This window comes from Canis lupus, chromosome 37 (assembly GCF_048164855.1).
Source record: "Canis lupus baileyi chromosome 37, mCanLup2.hap1, whole genome shotgun sequence".
In the NCBI taxonomy this organism is placed as follows: domain Eukaryota; kingdom Metazoa; phylum Chordata; class Mammalia; order Carnivora; family Canidae; genus Canis; species Canis lupus.
The window spans coordinates 3,843,068-3,863,045 of record NC_132874.1 but is presented as its reverse complement, the minus strand read 5'-3'; the positions used below and the strand labels follow the sequence as shown (position 1 = coordinate 3,863,045).

At 41.2% G+C, this 19,978-nt stretch overlaps 1 pseudogene; it reads right to left on the bottom strand.

Annotated features, from left to right (window-relative positions):
* Nucleotides 1-1,860: 1,860 nt before the first annotated feature.
* On the bottom strand, nucleotides 1,861-3,858 carry LOC140626172 (protein numb homolog pseudogene; annotated as a pseudogene).
* Between the last annotated feature and the right edge of the window lie 16,120 nt (nucleotides 3,859-19,978).

The following is a 19,978-nucleotide window of genomic DNA, read 5'->3' as shown; positions in this document are numbered from 1 at the left end:
TTCCCCCAACTATGAGCCAAAAGAATAATTGGGAACCACCTTTCCATATAAATTCTTGTCCAGAACTGAAGGATGAGAGTCCTGCGGTTTCCATATATTCACTAACCTTGAAAAAATGAAGCTAATGGGGCACCTGGGTGGCTCAGTGGTTGAGCGTCTACCTTTGGCTCAGGGCGTGATCCCCGGGTCCTGGGACTGAGTCCCGCATTGGGCTTCCTGCGGAGAGCCTGCTTCTCCCTCTGCCTGTGTCTTTGCCTCTCTGTGTCTTTCATGAACAAATAAATAAAATCTTTAAAACAAAAAAAGATGAAGCTAACATTTTGCTAGGGCTTCCCTGATGTATTTTCACAATCATATCCTAATGATAATTGTAGATGTTCACAGTTTAAGATTTATAACATTTTGTTACCCCCCACAAAATGATAAAAAAATTAATGCTGGTTCATACCCTTTTCTACCACAAACATTTTTTTTTGTTACAGCAGATTATAAATTCTCATCTGTACAAACATATATCACTTATATTTGTAAGACCAACGTTCAAAAGTAAAAACGAGATGGGGTCTCTCATTACCAGAGGTCCAGTGGCTGCAACTGGCAAGGGGATGTTCTGCTCTCAAGTGGGATACCGAGGCATACACAGCTAGTAAAACTAGAATCTCAATCCTCACAAAACTTGGGACAAAACCTAACTGGCAAAAAAAAACCAACCAAGATTCACATGAGAAACTAACAGTATCCAAAAAAAAAAAAAGGAAAAAAAAAAAAAAAGAGAAAGAAACTAACAGTATCCTGCGCTCCAGTCGATGGATATCATTATGTCATTGTCACCTTACTTAAAACGAAGTAGAGGACTAAGAGAAGGAAACCATAGCAGTATATAAAAGAAACTACACATTTGCTACACAGTGTATTTAAATTGGTTCCATTAAAATAACGATATTAAAATTTCATCACAGGTTTTAAAACCAGGACAATACTGCTCTTGGATTTTTTTTTTTTTTAAGATTTATTTTAGAGCATGAGCAGAAGGGGCAGAGAGAGAGGGAGAGAGAATCTCAAGCAAACTCCACAATGAGCATGGACCCTGACTCAGCACTTGATCCCACCACCCTGAGATCCTAACCCTAGCAGAAACCAAGGGTTGGAACTCAACCAACCAACGAACTGTGCCACCTAGGCACCCCTGATTTTCTTTAAAACTGCAACGTAGTGACTCTGTTGGTCATATGCATGATTGTTGCTGCAATGTGCTACTTAAAATGAAGGATACCAAATAAGCTAGGGATCCCATCTGCAAGTCCCAACCTTTCTTCTTTCCACTTCAATAGGCATCACTGATAAATCAATCATGTATAATTCCTTATGGCTAACCCTTTTTTGGGTAAGATTTTATTTATTCATGAGAGACAGAGACAGAGACATAGAGGGAGAAGCAGGCTCCTTGCAAGGAGCCTGATTTGGGACTCGATCCCAGGATCCCGGGATCATGACCTGAGCCAAAGGCAGATACTCAACCACTGAGCCACCCGGGTGTCCCACCCTTTTACCTTTGGTAAGATTACTTAGTCCTCTACAACTTTTTAATATTGGGAACTATTTAAAATATTCTTAATGTATAAAAATAAAGACTTTGGGGATCCCTGGGTGGCGCAGCGGTTTGGCGCCTGCCTTTGGCCCAGAGCGCGATCCTGGAGACCTGGGATCGAATCCCACATCGGGCTCCCGGTGCATGGAGCCTGCTTCTCCCACTGCCTATGTCTCTGCCCCTCTCTCTCTCTGTGACTATCAAAAATAAATTAAAAAATAAAAATAAAAAAAATAAATAAAAAATAAAGACTTTGGCTTTTTTTTGGTAAATACTTATAATATTTATTTTTACTCAAAGTGGAAGCTCAACTTTACCCCTAAAATATAGCTCTGCTGGACAGCAGTGAATGGGCTCTGCTGGGAATTCTGACAGGAGAGCCTACTTCTGTGCTTGGGCTGGGGATGAGAAGTAGGCTCAGACCACCATGTTCTTGATCTCTAAGACAGACCAGTACTGAGAAGTAGCAGGTGAATGGCTTGAAAAACAAAGGGAGATCGGTTTGCTTCCCATACTGTTTTATATTCCAGTAAATTCGCTTTGAATACAAATTCCTGTTCAGATACTTCTGCCTCGTTGTTTTCAGGGGTTTGTATGGGGCTAAGGGAGTCACAGGAGAACAGAGTGCAACGTTTCCTTGACTTCAGCCCAACTGCAAGACAATTCTTCCCTAGGAATGTTTTTTCCCCCTATTTTTCTCGAAATCACCTTCCACAGAACTCTGCCTGGACATGCTCCTTGGTACCCTTGAGACTAGTGAAAAGTATACTGATTGGAAACACAAAGTTCCCTTTGCTCCTTTGACCTCTGCCCCTGCCCTTGCCTAAGTACAGATGAAATACACAAGCCATAGACACTGCCTAAAGTTCAATTTCAAATGTCTTCCTTCTGTAAGTTACTGGAGAAAGGGTTGGTGGAGAGGTTGGATACGCTGCTTGGACTTGGTTTTCTAATGCAGCCCCGGGGCTTTGAAAGGATCTACCAGGCAGGTGCCTGCAGGAAACTATCTCCTGAGGCCAACCCACCACCGTCTGTCTATACCACTGAAAGCTACAGAACCGTTGAGGTGCTGAGCAGGTGGCTTAAGGAAGGGACTAGCAGTATCTCTGCTTGTCTCATACTGAGGGACTGTCTTTTGCCTGACCAAGCTGGGAGGCTGAGAGGGGTGTCAAACAGAGCCCAACATGTTGGCTACATCTGGAAGGGGGTGATACCCACCCCAGGCCCATTTGGGGCTGGGTAGGGCATCCGATTGGCCACAGGACAGGACAGGACAGGCAGGGACAAAGGCTGGCGGCAGGGGTGCGCCCACACCCACTAGCATGGGCTGAAAGGTGAGGGATGCATTCTCTGGGAATGGCTGTGCTGGCAGGGTCGTGGCAGTGGGTGGAGGAAGCTGCAGAACTGGCTGTGTCAGGACAGGTGAGGGCTGGGGCTGCTAAGCCTGGATGTCCTCGGGTCCCTCTTCTAACCAATGGTCAGCCTCAGAGGGAGTGCATCTGTGACCAGCCTGGGAGAGACCTGGGGATGCAGCACCAGAAGACTGACCTCACTCCGTCCTCAAATGTGTGACTGCAGTTCCCTTGTTAGCGGCATAGGGGGCATGGGCCTAAGGGTGAGTCTCACGCACAAGCATTGCTAGGGGTGCGAGAGCAGTGGGGTCTGGCTCAGCAGGAGGCACTAGGAAGGCCAAATCAGTGCCATTAGCTTGAAAGGCAGGAGACTGCGATGCTACCACTGTACTGATTTGGTCCTTGAGGCAGACAAGAGGGGATCCTCAGAGGGCGTGCTAAAGGCACAGTGATCTGTGAACCCAGGGAGCTGATGTTCTTTGCTCCCCTCCTGCCTCTGGCACTTTCTTGCCATCTTGGAATTTGTTTTTTACGATCTCCTCTCTTGCTCCATGGCTGTTGTGATACGGAAAGGCCCTTCTCTCGTAACTGGCATCAAAAGTAGCAGTCACTTCATTGTTTCCATGTTGCATCTCCTGCTTCTGTTTCACTTCTGAACAGGCCACAGAATCACAGCCTTCCACACGGCTCAGCCCATCACCCGTGTCCATGATGGCCAGGGGGCCGGGACAGACCCCGCACCCAGCGCCCAACCGTTTCTGCCAGAGAGGCTCTATCAAAGTTCCTCACCGAGGCCCAGGAAGAAGCTTTTTCTATTGTTTGCTCAACTATGAGGTCCTTAGTTCTTTCATCCACCTGCTGGACACCCACAGGACTACCTTAACTGCTTGCTTTCCAGTTTTTCCAAAGAAGCCTTTGAAGAACTTCTTTTTTTTTTTTTTTTAAGATTTTATTTATTTATCCATGAGAGAGAGAGAGAGAGAGAGAGAGAGAGGCAGAGACACAAGCAGAGGAAGAAGCAGGATCCATGTGGGGAGCCCGATGTGGGACTCCAGGATCACGCCATGGGCCGAAGGCAGGCGCCAAACCACTGAGCCACCCAGGGATCCCAGGAAGCTACATCTTCCAGGACTAACCCGTCCATCTGTCTGCCACTAATGTGGACCACTGGCCCTCCAGAACATAATCATCTTTCTTTCTCCTTAAACTTTGTTATGGCTTGTTCATTTCAATTTTCACAAGCTGGCTCTGGATCTTGGCTGAGCCCTTTACAAGCTGTGGGACTCCAAACGAGTTTCATAACTTCCCCGAGTCTCAGGTTTCTCATCTGTCCTCACTGAGGTGTCTGAGGGTGGCTTGCACGCCAATACTCCAATCTATGGATGTGCTGGAAAGTCTTGTGTTGCAATGGCAGCTCTGCTGGACCTCCTCCCTGGAAGCCCCAAGCCTGCCCTTGCCTCCGACCAGTTCCAGCACCACTGTCTCTATCTCGGCCACCAGTTGCTACCAAGCACCACCATGGGCCACCACCTCCTCTGTGACAACAGGCTCCTGGTTCATTCTTCTTGATCTGGCCCTCATTTGTACCCATGGTCATCTCCATAGAAGTTTTTCTAATAACAGCTACAAGTGTAATTTACACACCATAAACACACCTAAAGTGTACAATTTGATGGTTTTTAATATTTTCAGGGTTGTCCAATCATCAACACAATGTTAGGACATTTTCATCACTCAAACAAGAAACCCTGTATCCATTAGCAGGTACTCCCCTTCTTCTTCTTCCTCGTATTAGGCAACCACTAGTCTATGTTCTGTCTCTATAGATTTGCCTTCTCTTATATTTCATATAAATGCAATCACATGATGTATGTCCTTTTGTGACTGGCTTCTAAGCATAATGGTTCGTTCATGTTGTGTTGTAGTATGTGTCAGTACTTAGTTTCTTTTTAATGCTGAGTGATAGTCCACCAAATATTTCATTTTTTAAAGGAAAATTGGTATGTAACACTATATAAGCTTCAAGTCTACATTATAATTTGATGTTTGTATATACTACAAAGTGATAACCACCATAAGTCTAGTGACTACCCATCACCATACATCTGAGCCCCTTTACCCATTTTGCCCAGCCCCGAACCCCCTTCCCTTCTGGCAACCACCACTCTGTTCTCTGTATCTATGGGTGTTTTGTTTTTTAGATTCCACCTGTAAGACAGAATTTGTCTTTCTCCATGTATATACCACATCTTCTTTACCCATTCATCTATGGATGGACACTGGGGGCTGGTTCCATAACTTGGCTATTGCAAACTATGCTGCCATAATCATAGGGGTGCATATAACTTTTTAAATTATTGTTTTCATATTATTCAGATAAATGGTCTTTGGTTTATTCAGTCACCAGCTGATGGATATTTAAGGGTTTTTTTCCTGCTTTTTGGCTATAAAGAATAATATTGCTAGGAGCATTTGTATAAAAGTTTTTGCAGAGACATATGTTTCCAATTCTCTCTGAGGAGAAATGAATTGACCTAGCAGTGAAATTACTGGGATGAATGTTAACTCTACTTTTAACCATTTGAGAAACTGCCAGGCTGTTTTCCAAAGTGATGGCACCATTTTACATTCCTTTTTTTTTTTTTTTTTTTTTTAAGATTTTATCTATTTATTCATGAGAGACACACAGAGAGAGAGAGGCAGAAACACAGGCAGAGGGAGAAGCAGGCTCCATGCAAGGAGCCCGATGTGGGACTCGATCCCAGGTCCCCAGGATCACACCCTGGGCTGCAGGCGGTGTTAAACCGCTGTGCCACCGGGGCTGCCCCCATTTTACATTCCTACCAGCAGTGTATAGAGACTCCAATTTCTTCAGATCCTTGTTATTATCCCCCCCTTTGGTTCTAGTTATCCTAGTGTATGTGAAGTAGTATTTTGTGGTGGTTTTGATTTATCTTTCCCTAATGATTAAGGATGGTAAGCATCCTTTCATGTACTTTTGGCCATTTTTCTATTTTTTTGGAGACATTTCTATTCAGAGATCTGCCCCCCCCCTTTTTTTAACTTGGGTTGTCTTTTTTTTTTTTTTTTTAATTATTGAGGTGTAAGAGTTCCTTATTCTACAGATAAGTCCCTTTTCAGATATATGATTTCAAGTATCTTCTCCCATTCTCTGGGGTTGTGTTTTCACTTTCTTGGTGCTGTTCTTTGGAACACAGATGGTTTAAAGTTTGATGAAGTCCAATTTATCTTCTTTTTTTCTTTGTTGTTGCTTATGCTTTTGGTCTTATCTAAGAAACCACTGAAAAGTTTTTACACTATTATAATCTTGAATCATGAAGAAACAGGCTGGAGCAGACATCGAGGTAAAAAAGGAAGTTTTCCATTTCAGCTACTATGAAACAGAATTGGAGATGCTTGGTCATAGCTGAACAAATCTTTTTGACACTGTGCAATGGATCTATGTCAGGTCTCAGTGAGATGAGCAAGAAATATCAGCAATGTGCCCTGGAGGCCAGAAAACACTTCTAGCTTAATTTTCTCTAGAGTTTGGAAGGACTGTAAAATGGGAAGGGTAATCAAAGTAAATAAATTTTTAAAAAGCCATGACCGTAATGTTCTGATGAAATCCAGATAAAAGTCAGATAGAACTCAGTTAAAATTTAGCTTCATTAACTATGGAAAAACCACTCAATCACATTAGAAATGGCTTCTTTGAGTTTAGGCTGTTTAAAACCAAGGGTGATGATAGTGGCACCTTGATTTAAATAATCTGCTTAATTTCCCCTTGGAGGGTTTAAATTGTGCCATTAAATGCATTGTGTAACATTTCCTTAGTTGAAAAGCAGGTACCACCTCAGGTTACACTTTTAACAAAATAATACTTTATGAAGATTCTGTTCCAGTCTTGTCCCTGAAGAAACAGAATCCGGAGGGTTCCAAGGCTACCCTCCTGACCTCTAGGCAAGCCAGCTCTTCTGTGTTCATTCCAAGTCAGGAAATGATTACTCAAGCATATACTTATGTAGCCTAAATATACAACAACAAGAAAGCCAATGAAGTATTGAACAATTTTTCATTGTTCTAAAAAGAACTAGCCAGAGAATTTACCTTTAAAATACACATTGTCTGCACACATCTTCTTTTGCCTTAGAAGAATCTGGTTTTCTCAACATCTTCCCTCATATTTATGGCCAACAAGCATGCTAGATTTCAGGAATTCTCAAATATTTTGTCCCTTCATTAGTGCTGTGAAGTTTGTGGGACACAGTCTTGACTTTTGGTCATATTTATGATACAAAGATTAATAAGCATGATACATGTCCACATGGGACAGGTTTATGCCTAAACCATCCAGGCCTGCAGAACTACCCCCTGAGACTCTATAGTTTGATTCTAGACGTAGCAGCACCAGGGACCTGGTCTCCAAATTTCAACCATATGGGTTTATCACCTAAAATAATTATGATAATATGTGCTAATACAATTGCACAGTCCAACAGGGCTTATTCATGATATGTACTCCAGCACAGACAGCCCTTCCATCCACAGCAGAGCCATATGGTTACTAAGCAAAAATGATATAAAAAGGAGACAGAAACTATGTTTTGAGGCCTTTGCTGGGGTGGGGGTGGAGGAGTAGGAAGTTTATTGGTTCCTTCCCTCTAGTCTGAGCCTAATTTCATGTGGGCCCAAGTTGTGGAGGTCAGTACTCATTTGCACGCTGATATTGGACTATTTGTTTACTGATGGCCTATCTAAAGCAAGACAGAGGCTTGGAAGATGAGATTTGGCCAGGTAACCAGCACTATCCCCAATTTTGGAACATGGTGGAGAATCTATGGAATATACACGTGAATCCTCATACCATACCATGGATTTTCTTTTTATTTTTTTTAACTTATTTTTCTTTTCCCACTCCCTTTCTCTCTCTCTTTCATTTTTTATTTCTATTTCTCGTGCTTTATGCCTACCAGTATTATCCAAAGATATTACTTAGCCCCTCCTTGTTTATATTTTTGGTTAAAGATATACAAACTGGGGGATCCCTGGGTGGCGCAGCGGTTTGGCGCCTGCCTTTGGCTCAGGGCATGATCCTGGAGACCCAAGATCAAATCCCACGTCAGGCTCCCGGTGCATGGAGCCTGCTTCTCCCTCTGCCTGTGTCTCTGCCTCTCTCTCTCTCTCTGTGACTATCATAAATAAATAAAATAAATAAATAAATAAATAATAAAGATATACAAACTGATATCCAAACAAATCTGCTGGTACCATTTGAGAAGGGATTTATTTAGTTTTCCTTGAACCCTTGCTCCTACTGACTTTTGCCTCTTGACTATTGCTTAATTTCAACTCAAAGATCTTCCTTTTTTTTTTTTTAAGATTTTATTTAGTTATTTGATTATATATGATAGTCACACAGAGATAGAGAGAGAGGTAGAGACATAGGCAGAGGGAGAAGCAGGCTCCATGCACCGGGAGCCCGACGTGGGATTCGATCCCAGGTCTCCAGGATGGCGCCCTGGGCCAAAGGCAGGCGCTAAACCACTGCGCCACCCAGGGATCCCTTATTTAGTTATTTGAGAGACAGAGTGACCGAAAGCGAGAGAGCACAAGTTGGGGGGAGGGGTGAGAGAGCATGAGTTGGGGGGAGGGGCAGAGGGAGAAGCAGACTCTTCTCTGAAGATTCTTCTCTGAGCAAGGAGCCCAGTGTGGGGCTCAATCCCAGGACTCTAGGATCATGACCAGAACCAAAGGCAGGCGTTCAACTGACTGAGCCACCCAGGTGCCCCTTAAAGATCTTTCTTGATTTCATATGTCACTGCTATAATTCCAGATGTTATTACAAACTATTCCATTTAATATACATATAAAGGTTAGAGTAGTTAATTGGAAAAATCTAGCTTCTGATGCTTTTGCATCATCACCTTAGAAATAAAACGGTAAAATACTATGAGTTTGCTCTGTTCATTCTACTCTATTCCTATACAGAGAACTTTAGGCAGATTTGAGCAATTACCATATTAAGAAATATTGAAATAGTAGGAATTCTTTTTTTCTTTCTTCTCAGAACACATTGCCCTTCCTATTCCACAAAGATGAGGTGAGGTGTTGAAGAGGAAATGGGAAAGATATATACACTTATAATAGTTTCTCCACAGGTAAGGTAAACTTATCTATATTCACAAGTATACTCCAGTTACGGAAGTCCACAAATTCTTTGTCCAGTAATAAAATAATGTGTGTGTTTGTGGGTAAAATCCTATGTGCAAATTTATCCGTGTATAAGCATTGAGTACTAGTCCACTTTTTCATTTGAATGCTGCATTAATTATCTACTTGTGTATAACAAATCACCCCCATTTTTAGTGGTTTAAAACAACAAACATTTATTATAATTTCTGTGAGTCAGGAATTCAGGAGTAGCTTAACTGGGTTTAGAGTTTGGGCTCAGAGTCGCTTGTTAGGTTGCTGTCAAGATGCTGGCCAAAGCTGTGATCATGAAGGCTTCACTCCCCTTCACTCCCCAGTTTCCATTGGTAGGAAACTCAGTTTCTCATCAGATGGGTTTCTCACTAGGAGTTCTTGAGTGCCCTTAGAACATGGTAGTGGTTTGTCTCAGAGTGAGTGGTCTTAGAGAAAGAGAAACATGGAAGCCACACTACCTTTTATGACCCAGACTTGGAAGTCACCCTCCATTACTTCCACATGGCTTACACAAATCAGCCCTATTCAGGGTGGGAAGGAAGTGGACAAGGATCTGAATATCCTTGTGTTCAGAGCTGGGGATCACTGGTGCCATCTTGGAGGCTGGATACTATAAATAAAGCAGTCATTTAAGGGAACTTATCAAAGACCTCCAATTCTATCAAAGTTAGGACAGACTAGGCCAGAGGTCAACAAACTTTTTCTTTCTTTCTTTTTTTTTTTTTACTTAAAACAAAGTATTTATTTATTTATTTTTATTTATTTATTTTTTTAAAATATTTTATTTATTTATTCATGATAGACACACACACACACACACAGAGGCAGAGACACAGGCAGAGGGAGGAGCAGGCTCCATGCAGGGAGTCTGACGTGGGACTCGATCCTGGGACTCCAGGATCACACCCCGGGCAGAAGGCATGCCCTTAAGCCGCTGAGCCACCCAGGCTGCCCTATTTATTTATTTTTAAATTGGAGTTCAATTTGCCAACATATAGCATATCACCCAGTGCTCATCCCGTCAAGTGCCCCCCTCAGCGAACAAACTTTTTCTTAAAGAGTCATAGTAAATATTTTCAGCCATTGGGCCATAGAGTCTCTATTATAATTAGTCAATTCAGTTGTACCATGGAAGCACCCATAGACAAGACATAAATATACATGTCTGTGTTCCAATCAAATTTCATCAAAACAGGCAGTTGGCCCACAGGTGGGAGTCTGCTGACCCTGAACAGGAATAATTTATACCCAGTGGCTCAAACAACAAAACAGGTCTGCAGGGAAACTGTTCATTAAGGACTTTCAGGAATTTAGAATTATGGAATACCACATGTTTCCACAATCACTGAAGCAGAAAACGGGAATATGGCGAATCACTCACTGGCTTTAAAGTTTCCACTGGAAAGTAACATCACTCCCACTCTCATTTCTCCCCTAACTTTAGCAGATCAGGTGGTATGAAACTACCATGTATCCAGAAAAGACTGAAGCAGATGTAGTTGATGAACAGCAATAATTACTACCAGTAGCATATATAATTTTTAAAAGATATGTTTATTTATTTGAGAGAGAGAGAGAGAATTCATGTGGGTGGGGCTGAGGAGCTGCAAAGAGAAAGGGAGAGAAAAACCCAAGAAGACTCAACCCTAAGCATAGAGCCAGACTTGGGGCTCAATCCTACGAACCTGAGATCACAACCTGAGCTGAAACCAAGAGGTGAATGCTCAACCAACTCCACCACCCAGGCTCCCCCAGAAGCATATTATTTCTTATTTTTTGTTCTTGTTCTACCACTCTTTCCTTTTTAACTGATGATGATATTGTTAGCAATGCAATGGACATTTTAAACTATAAAGTCTATTTTTAAATCACATTTTGCTATTTTGCTATTCCCAAACCACTCTTACTTCAATTTCTTCAACTCTGGTGGATCTGTCTATTGCCATAGCTTACAGCAGATATTTATGCTATATAACTTAAATTTTTTTCCCTTAATGCAGAAAAATCAGAATTTCTTTTGCCTGAAATGGAACACCCTCATTCAGCTTTCAATTAAAAGATAAGTGTTTTACCATTTCCAGCAGAAAGAAATATAAGCTATTATCTACCTTTCTTTCTTGCAAATAGTAGGGAAGTTAATCAATTACAAATACTTATTGAATACCTATTATGTATGCATACTGTGCTGTGTGTTTTGAAGGACAGAAAAAAATAAATTCTTGTCCCCAAAGACTTTTTAATAGTTACCAACATAATAATAAACATTTGAAATAAGAGTGAGCAATTCTGGACTATATAATTAAGAGCTGAATTGTGAACAATAGGCATTAAGTTGAATAACAGTAAGATAAAAGGGAAACCAATGAAAGATGAATTAAATAGATGGGATTTATGGAGGAATATGCTCAAGTTAGCTTCAAAAGTTGGGAAGAATTTCACTAGGGTAAGGTGAGAGAAAAGGGAAGAGATGAAGGAAGTTTCTGGGAAGAGGAACACAATAACAGAGGGTATGAAGGTAGATGCCAATCTGGCATATCCTTGAGACAGTAAAGACATCAATCCAAATCCAATGAAAGATGCCCATTTAGGAAGAATAGGAAATGATTTAGAAAAGATAGAATGAAGCTTTAGTTCTAAATGGCAGTCATTAAAAATAAATAAATAAATAAATAAATAAATAAATAAATAAATAAATAAATGGCAGTCATTTAGAGCACCTGGGTGGCTCAATGGTTGAGCGTCTGCCTTCAGCTCAGGTCGTGATCCCAGGGTCCTGGGATCGAGTCCCCCAACAGGCTCCCTATGGGGAGCCTGCTTCTGCCTCTGCCTCTCTCGTGTCTTTCATGAATAAATAAATAAAGTCTAGAAATAAATAACTATATGGCAGCCATTTGTCTCCCCTCCCTTACAATACAGGAAATAATTTTTTAAATGAATAGAGCCGTGACAGCTATGAGAAATGAGAAGAGGACAATCAACAAACAATAGCTTTTATATAATACTGATGAACCAATGCTAGGGGGGTGAGTGGTAGTAGCCAAGCAAAGCTCTCCTCTCTCTGGCTCCCCGTTTTTTTCATTGTAACAGGAAGTCCCTCCTGTGTAGCAAGCTCTGCTCATGAACACAGAACTTCCTGATAGCCTCTTCTGCTTTCTCGGTAGTTAGCTAGCAGGAAAACAGCTCTATATGCAATAATAGAGGAAACACATCTAAAAAATCAGCTTATTTTCTCTTTTCTTAAATATAAAAAGCACCACCACATCACTGGGCAGAGGAAGGAAATCAGCTACATAGGGAAGGGAGACAAATGGCTTCCATATACATATTTCTCCCTCCTCTCCCTCTGTGCACTTTCTCTCTCTCCAAATAAGTAAAAATAAATAAAATCCAGAATATATAAAGACCGTGCAAGAAAAAAAAAAGAGCCCTACAATTCAAAAAAGATAACCCACGTTTTTATTTTTAAAGTTTGTTTTGTTTGTTTGTTTGTTTGTTTTAGAAAGAGAAAGTGCTTGTGATTGGGGGGAGGAGCAGAAGGAGAGGGAGAAGAAGGGGGAAAGAATCTCAGACTCCATGGGGCTTGATTTCACAACCCTGAGATCACGACCAGAGCCAAAACCAAGAGTCCAATGCTTAATCAACTGAGCCACCCATGTGCCCCAGATAATCTACATTTTTAAATGAGTGAAAGATTGAATTAGATACTACCTAAAGGAAAATAAACGAATCACCCATGAAAAACTGCTCAAAAACATTAGAAATTAGGAATTAAAACTAAAATCAAAATGAAATACCACTACATACTCAGCAATATGGCTGAAACTGGGAAGACTTACTACAAATGTTGGCAAGGATTTTGGAGCTACCAGAACTCTAATACTTTGTTGGTGCTTCACAACTACATTCCTAGTGATTTATCCAAGAAAAATGGAAACTACGCCTACCGAAAGATGTGTGCAAAAATGTGTGTAGCAACTTTATTCACGATAGCTGAAAACTGGAAAGAGTACCATGTATGCACCAGTAGAAAAATGGATAAACGGTGGTATATTCATAGAATGGAATGGATACAAACTACAGCACAGATGAGTATCAAAAACATGATGTTGGGGCTGCCCCGGTGGCTCACCGGTTTAGTGCCACTTTCAGGCCGGGGCGTGATCCTGGAGTTCCAGGATCCAGTCCCACATCAGGCTTCCTGCATAGAGCCTGCTTCTCCCTCTGCCTGTGTCTCTGCCTTTCTCTCTCTCTCTCTTCTCTGTGTATTCTCATGAATAAATAAATAAAATCTTAAAAAAAAACATGATGCTGAATGAAAGAATCCTTACACAAAAGTGAGGCTATTGTATGAGTCCACCTGTGTGAAGTCCTAAACAGACATAGTGAATCCATGATGAAAAGAACAATAGTTACCTCTGCTGGGGGTCAGGTGCAGGGATTTACTGGGGATGGACTGGAGGGAAGATGTGCTGTTATGTATCTTTTTTAAAAACAGATTTTATTATTTATTCATGAGAGACACAGAGAGAGTCAGAGGCATAGGCAAAGAGAGAAGCAGGCTCCCTGAGGGATGCGTGATGTGGGACTCGATCCCAGAACTCTGGGATCATGCCCTGAGCCAAAGGCAGACGTTCAATCACTGAGCCACCCAGGTGTCCCTGTTCTGTATCTTGATATGAGTTTGGGTTGCAGTGTCAAAACTCATTGAATGGTATACTTCAAATTTTTTTTTGCATTTTGCTATATATAAATTTTAGCTCAAGTGAAAAAAAAACTGTAAACAAATAATCGAACTCTAGGTAATGATAAGCATGCTGAAGGGTTTGGGAGTCAAAGACAAGGATGTCTGTGACTTATTTTGACATACTAAGAAAATAAGATGGATCAATAGAGAACAGAGGGATGGATAAAAGTATATTTAATAAAACAAATAGTCACAGAACCTAAGTGATAAATATATGGGTATTCAGTGTAAAAGTCTTTCAATTTTTCTGTAGTTTCAAATTTTTCATAGTGTAGGGGTAAAAGAAAACAATGAAATATTACTTTCTCTATTTTGGAAGAAAATTATAAACCTAGAATTTTATGTACCACTGAACTAACCAATCAAGCTACTGATGAAGCTATTTTCGGCTTTGCAAGGAATCATGTGGTTTTTTGCCTTCCCAGAATCTCTTTGGACACCAACCCTTCCTCATCTATGGGGTAGGGTCATCCTCCTTCTCAACATTAGGGGTGCATGTGACCCAGGTTTGGCCAAGTAAAATCAATTCATGCCCTGGGCCACAGTAACTGTTCATACATGAGCCAAATAAGATCCATTAAGAGACTTCCTCAGATATTTTACTGGAATTGTCAGTAGTTTTATTCTTGCAAGGATCACAGTCTGTGAAGAAGACACAAAAGTCTGGAGAGATGCTGGAACTTATCTTTGCCAGCACATGAGGTAAGTTTGCTTGAGCATGAAGCTGGCATAAAAGGAAACATAGGCAAAGCATGGAGAGGAAGAAACATGGCAGTGATGACATTGTTTGTGCTCCTAGATTCATTTTGGATCATAATTCCTGCTTTCCTTATAGTAGAGAAAATACCTATTTATATCATTTACGTATTTATTTTTAGATTTTAGCTAACGTATAGTGTATTATTAGTTTCAAGGGGTAGAATTTAGTGATTCATCAGTTGCATATTACAACCAGTCCTCACTACATCACATGCCCTCCTTAATGCCTATCACGCAGTTACCCCATCCTCCCTCTCCAGTAACCTGGAATCTGTTTCCTAGAGTTAAGTCTCTTGGTGATTTGCCTCCTTCTCTGTTTTTATCTTATTTTTTTCCCTTCTCTTCTCCTGTGTTCATCTGTTTTGTTTCTGAAATTCCACATGTAAAATCATATGGCATTTGTCTTTCTCTGACTTATTTTGCTTAGTATAATAATACCCTCTAGCTCCATCCATGTCATTACAAATGGCAAGATTTCATTCTTTTTGATGGCTGAGTAATATTCCATTATATAATATATATTATTATATTATATATAATATTATACTCCATTATATATAATATATATTATATATATTTTATATATATATATATATATACACACACACACATATATATATATCACATCTGCTTTATCCATTCATCAGTCGATGGACATCTGGGCTGTTCCATATCTTGGCTATTATATATTTTTTATTAAGATTTTATTTATTTATTTATTTATTTATTTATTTATTTGAGAGAGAAAGCATGAGTAGGAGAGAAGCAGACTCCTTTTTGAGTTGAGAGCCTGATGTCAGGCTTGATCCCAGGACTCCAGGATCATAACCTGAGCTGAAGGCAGATGCTTAACTGACTGAGCCACTCAGGCACCCCTGTTGCGTATTTTTAAAAAACTTATTTTCTTTTTAGAGAGAGAGGGTGTGCTTGCATGCATGAGTGGGAGGAGGGGCAGAGGGTGAGAAACTTCAAGCAGACTCCTTGCTGAGCATGGAGCCCAATGCCGACCTGATTCCATCACATATGAGATCATGAAACTAAAAGTCAGACTCCCAACTGGCTGAGCTACCCAGGCCCCCCTCTCAATATTAATAATATACTGAGAAAATAATATTTTCCTCTTGTTTGGAGTTGAACAGTAGCCACCCTAAAATTTATGTCCACCTGGAACCTCAAAATGTGACATTATTTGGCCATGGAGTCTTTGCAGATCTAATCAGTTAAGGATCTGGAGATGAAAGCATCCCGGATTTAGGGTGGTCCTTAAGTAAAGAGGAGAGGACACACACACAGTCACAGGGAGGGGGGCCATGTGAAGAGGGTAGCAGAGACTGGGGTATTGAAGCTGCAAGGCAAGGAATACCAGGACTGCTGGCACCACCAGAAGCTAGAAAGGAAGGATTCTTCCTAGAGCCCACATGGCCTGCCAACATTGTGATTTCAGACTTCCAGCTTCCAGAACTGTAGGAGGATAAATTTATGTTGTATTAAACCACCTACTCTGTGACAATTTGTTACAGCAGGTCTGGGAAACTAAAATACCTCTCAATAAGGAAGAAAAAATTAGAAACTCTAAGAGCAAAATGTCCAAATGTGAATCAAATTAAAATGTGGCAAGATTTTTGAGCAACTGGTAGAATGAAAGAAAAGAGGATGTATTTGTACAGATGTGAAGAGCATAGTATTTTGAACGATCCAGGAATGATTTTAACAATAAATATTAAGGGAAAAATCTACTCCTAGAACAATATTTGGCTCTACTATGAACAATATTTATGTAGTCATAATAATGTAAGGCCTATGTATTAAAATCACCCTTTCAGAATAAACCTATAAACATATAGATCTTAAATACTGTCATGCACAGATTGTAAATATGATCGTCCTTGACAATGTGAAGCTAAAGATCTACCTGACAGAAGCTTTTGGTGGAACATGTAATTCTTGATCTTACGGTGATGAGTTTGAGCCCCATGTGGGTGTAGAGGTTATTTGAAAAATAATAATAAAAATAAATAATAAAATTACTCTCATTTGGGCAGTCCGGGTGGCTCAGCGGTTTAGCACAGCCTTCATTCAGCCCAGGGCCTGATCCTGGAGACCCAGGATCGAGTCCCATGTCGGGCTCCCTGCATGGGGCCTGCTTCTCCCTCTGCTTGTGTCTCTGCCTCTCTCTCTCTCTGTCATGAATAAATAAAAAATTTTAAAAAATTACTCTCATTTAAAAAATTATTTTTTAAGTAGGCTCCATGCTGAACAGTGAACCAATGCAGGGCATGAACTCACAACTCCAAGACCAAGACTCAAGCTGAAATAAAAAGTCAGATGCCCAACCAACTGAGCCACCCAGGTGCCCCCCCCCAAATTCTTTTAAAACAAGTTTTAAAAAGTGGAAGGAGAAAGAAAAATGGAAGAGCAAGGTCCCTAGTCATTTCCTTTTACTTTGCACAGAATTAAGAAATACTCTCAAATGTTGATGGCAAGAAAAAAGCCCAGGACTAAAAATAATTTACAACTATCAAAAATTGGGAGGCAGAATGAGGTGAAATGATATGGGGTTGGTGTTTCTGAGCTTAATTCTTATCATTCATAAGGAGCAGAATGTCTACATTGATAAATGAATAAATATATACAACTTAAAAGTACTGATATAACATTATTACTTAGAATTATGGAATAACCAGCAGGGCAAGAAAGAAGAGATATGGTGGGAAATAATTTCCTCTAGCATGTTCTAGATCAAGGAAACTGTATGAAGCATATATTTGGGCAGTGGACCTGGAGTTAGGGCTGAGTACTGTGTGTGTGTTGTGTTGTGTTTTGCTTTTAAAAAAATTATCATCTCTATTTTTAATGTACATAAATAGCTCTGATAAAAATGCCAAAAGAGGGGCACCTGGTGGCTCTGTTGGTTAAGTGTCTGATTTCGGCTCAGATTATGATCTTGAGGTTGTGAGACCTAGCCATTGAGTCCCATGTCAGGGAGTCTGCTTGAGGATTCTCTCTCTCTCCCTCTGCCCCCTGCTTGTGTGCTCTCTCTCTCTAGAATAAATAAATATTTTTTTTAAGAGCCAAAAGGAGAGGTGGCTTGGGTGGCTCAATTATTAAGTGTCTGCCTTTGGCTCAGGTCATAATCTCAGGGTCCTGGAATCGAGCTGTGGGTCAGGCTCCCTGCTCAGTGGAAAGTCTGCTTTTCCCTCTGCTGTTCCCCCTGTTTATGCTCTCTGTCAAATAAATAAATAAAATCCTTTAAAAAAAATGAAATGCAAAAGCAAAAATGAGGTGGATCAGACAGCCTTATAAAGACTAGGCAGGGAAATTTATAGTTGATTTAGGACTGACCATGGCACTGGGTCTGGTGATAAACAGATGGATATAGCATTTAACAGGAAAAGTCCAGAGGACCAAACATCTGGATAGGAGATGAAAGAGGTAAGTAAAGAAGACAGTAAAGCTTTCTGGCCTGGGCAACTATAATGGGCAGAATTACACCCCTCCTCTCATTTCTGTGTTAAAGCCCTCCTTCCAATATCCCAGATTGTGACTGCATTTGGAGGTGAGGTCCTTAAAGGCATAATTCAGGTTAAGTGAGGTCTCTAATTCAGTATGACTGGTGTTCTTCTAAGAGGAGGGAGAGACACCAGCATGTATGGGGACAGAGAAAAGACCATTATGCAGACATAGCAAGCAGCGGCCACCCGCAAGCCAAGGAGAGGTCTCAGGAGAAACCAGCCCTGCTGGCACCCTGATCTTAGACTTCTGGCTTCCAGAACTATGAGAAAGTAGATTTCTGTTGTTGAAGGCCCCTTAGATCTCTGTTACTTCTGTGGTTTTTTTGCTATGGCACCCCTATCCAAGTAATACAGGGAAGGAGCAAATGGCTGTGCCGTGACCAAAGGCAGGATGATGGGAAAGAGGAGTGAGTCTGGGAAGGGAGATACCTTCAACTTATAGTATGAGTGAGATATCCAAAAGTTCATGAACAGTGAGCAGTGAGAGGCAAATGCCTAAGTGAGAAAGCGGCACAGGCCTTTCTGGCACAGAGGTAACAGCTATAGAAGAGATGTAATTTTGGAGTCAAAGAGCAAAGAGAGAGCCTAGAGCTCCAGGGGCTGAGGAAAGGGAGTATCCAGTGGAGGGAGGGCAAGAGGGGTAGATGCCATACAGAGAGAGAAGGAAAGACAAGTAAACAGAAATGGAAGCCAAAGAAGAGAGCATTTGAGGCAGGAGACTCTCTCTCTCTCTCTCTCTCTCTCTCTCTTTTTTTTTTAATGCCCCAGAGAGATCAAGAGATTGAGAAACTAGAAAAAGAATAATGGATTTAGCTAAAAGGAGGTCATTGTTGACCTTGAAGAGAACGGTTTCAGTGTAGCTGTGGGGAGGGAAACCAGATTGCCAAATATGCAGTGGGTTGAGACTATGGACAGGGAGGAGGGAAGTAGCACTTAGGAGGTTAGGGAGGCCCCAAGGAGAAACAGCATGGTGGGAGAGATGAGTAACTATCCAAGAACCTGTTGCAGCTAAACAGGGAGGGAACCAATGAGGTGGGAAAAAGACAGAGAGAAGGGAAGTCCTCCAGGGTGGTATAGGATGGGTGGGAACACGAGGAATGAATTGGTTTTAGAAAGGATGGAGGGTAAGTATCCTAGGGAGCTCGGAGGGAAGAGACTGTGGGATTCTGTAGAACCAGGAGTCAGGATAACTGTAGGGGCTTGAGACTGGTTAGGAAGTCAATGAATGTGAGGGTAAGGCAGGGAAGAGGGACCTCAGGGAAGGAAAGAAAATCTGAGAGAGAGATGGTAAGTTTAAGACAAGTTGGGATGCCTGGGTGGCTCAGTGGTTGGACTTCTAACCTTCCGCTCAGGGAATGATCCTGGGGTCCTGGGGATTGAGTCCCATATTGGGCTCCCTGCGGGGAGCCTGCTTCTCTCTCTGCCTATGTCTCTGCCTCTCTCGTGTCTCTCATGAATAAATAAATAAAATCTTAAAAAAAAAAGACAACTCATTAAGAAATCAGTAAGGGATCTTCAAGCAGTAGTAATGCTCCGAGGCTACCAGAGCTTAAGCATTCATAAGAATAAAGAATTAAGGGCTGTCTAGGGCAGTTGACAGTAACCTTTGTGTGACCTCAAGAGGCTCCTTACTGAATCATTTCTACTCTGACTGCACTGCCATTTCCAGTATTCTGGAATTCCATCCCATAGGCTGAAGGCCATTTATATACTCCAAAGCCAGGTAGATTCTCCTATAGGAAGTATTCTTACTACAAACTCAACTCTTCTCTGCTCCAAGTGAACGATCTAAGTGGACCTACAAAAAGCAACTGAC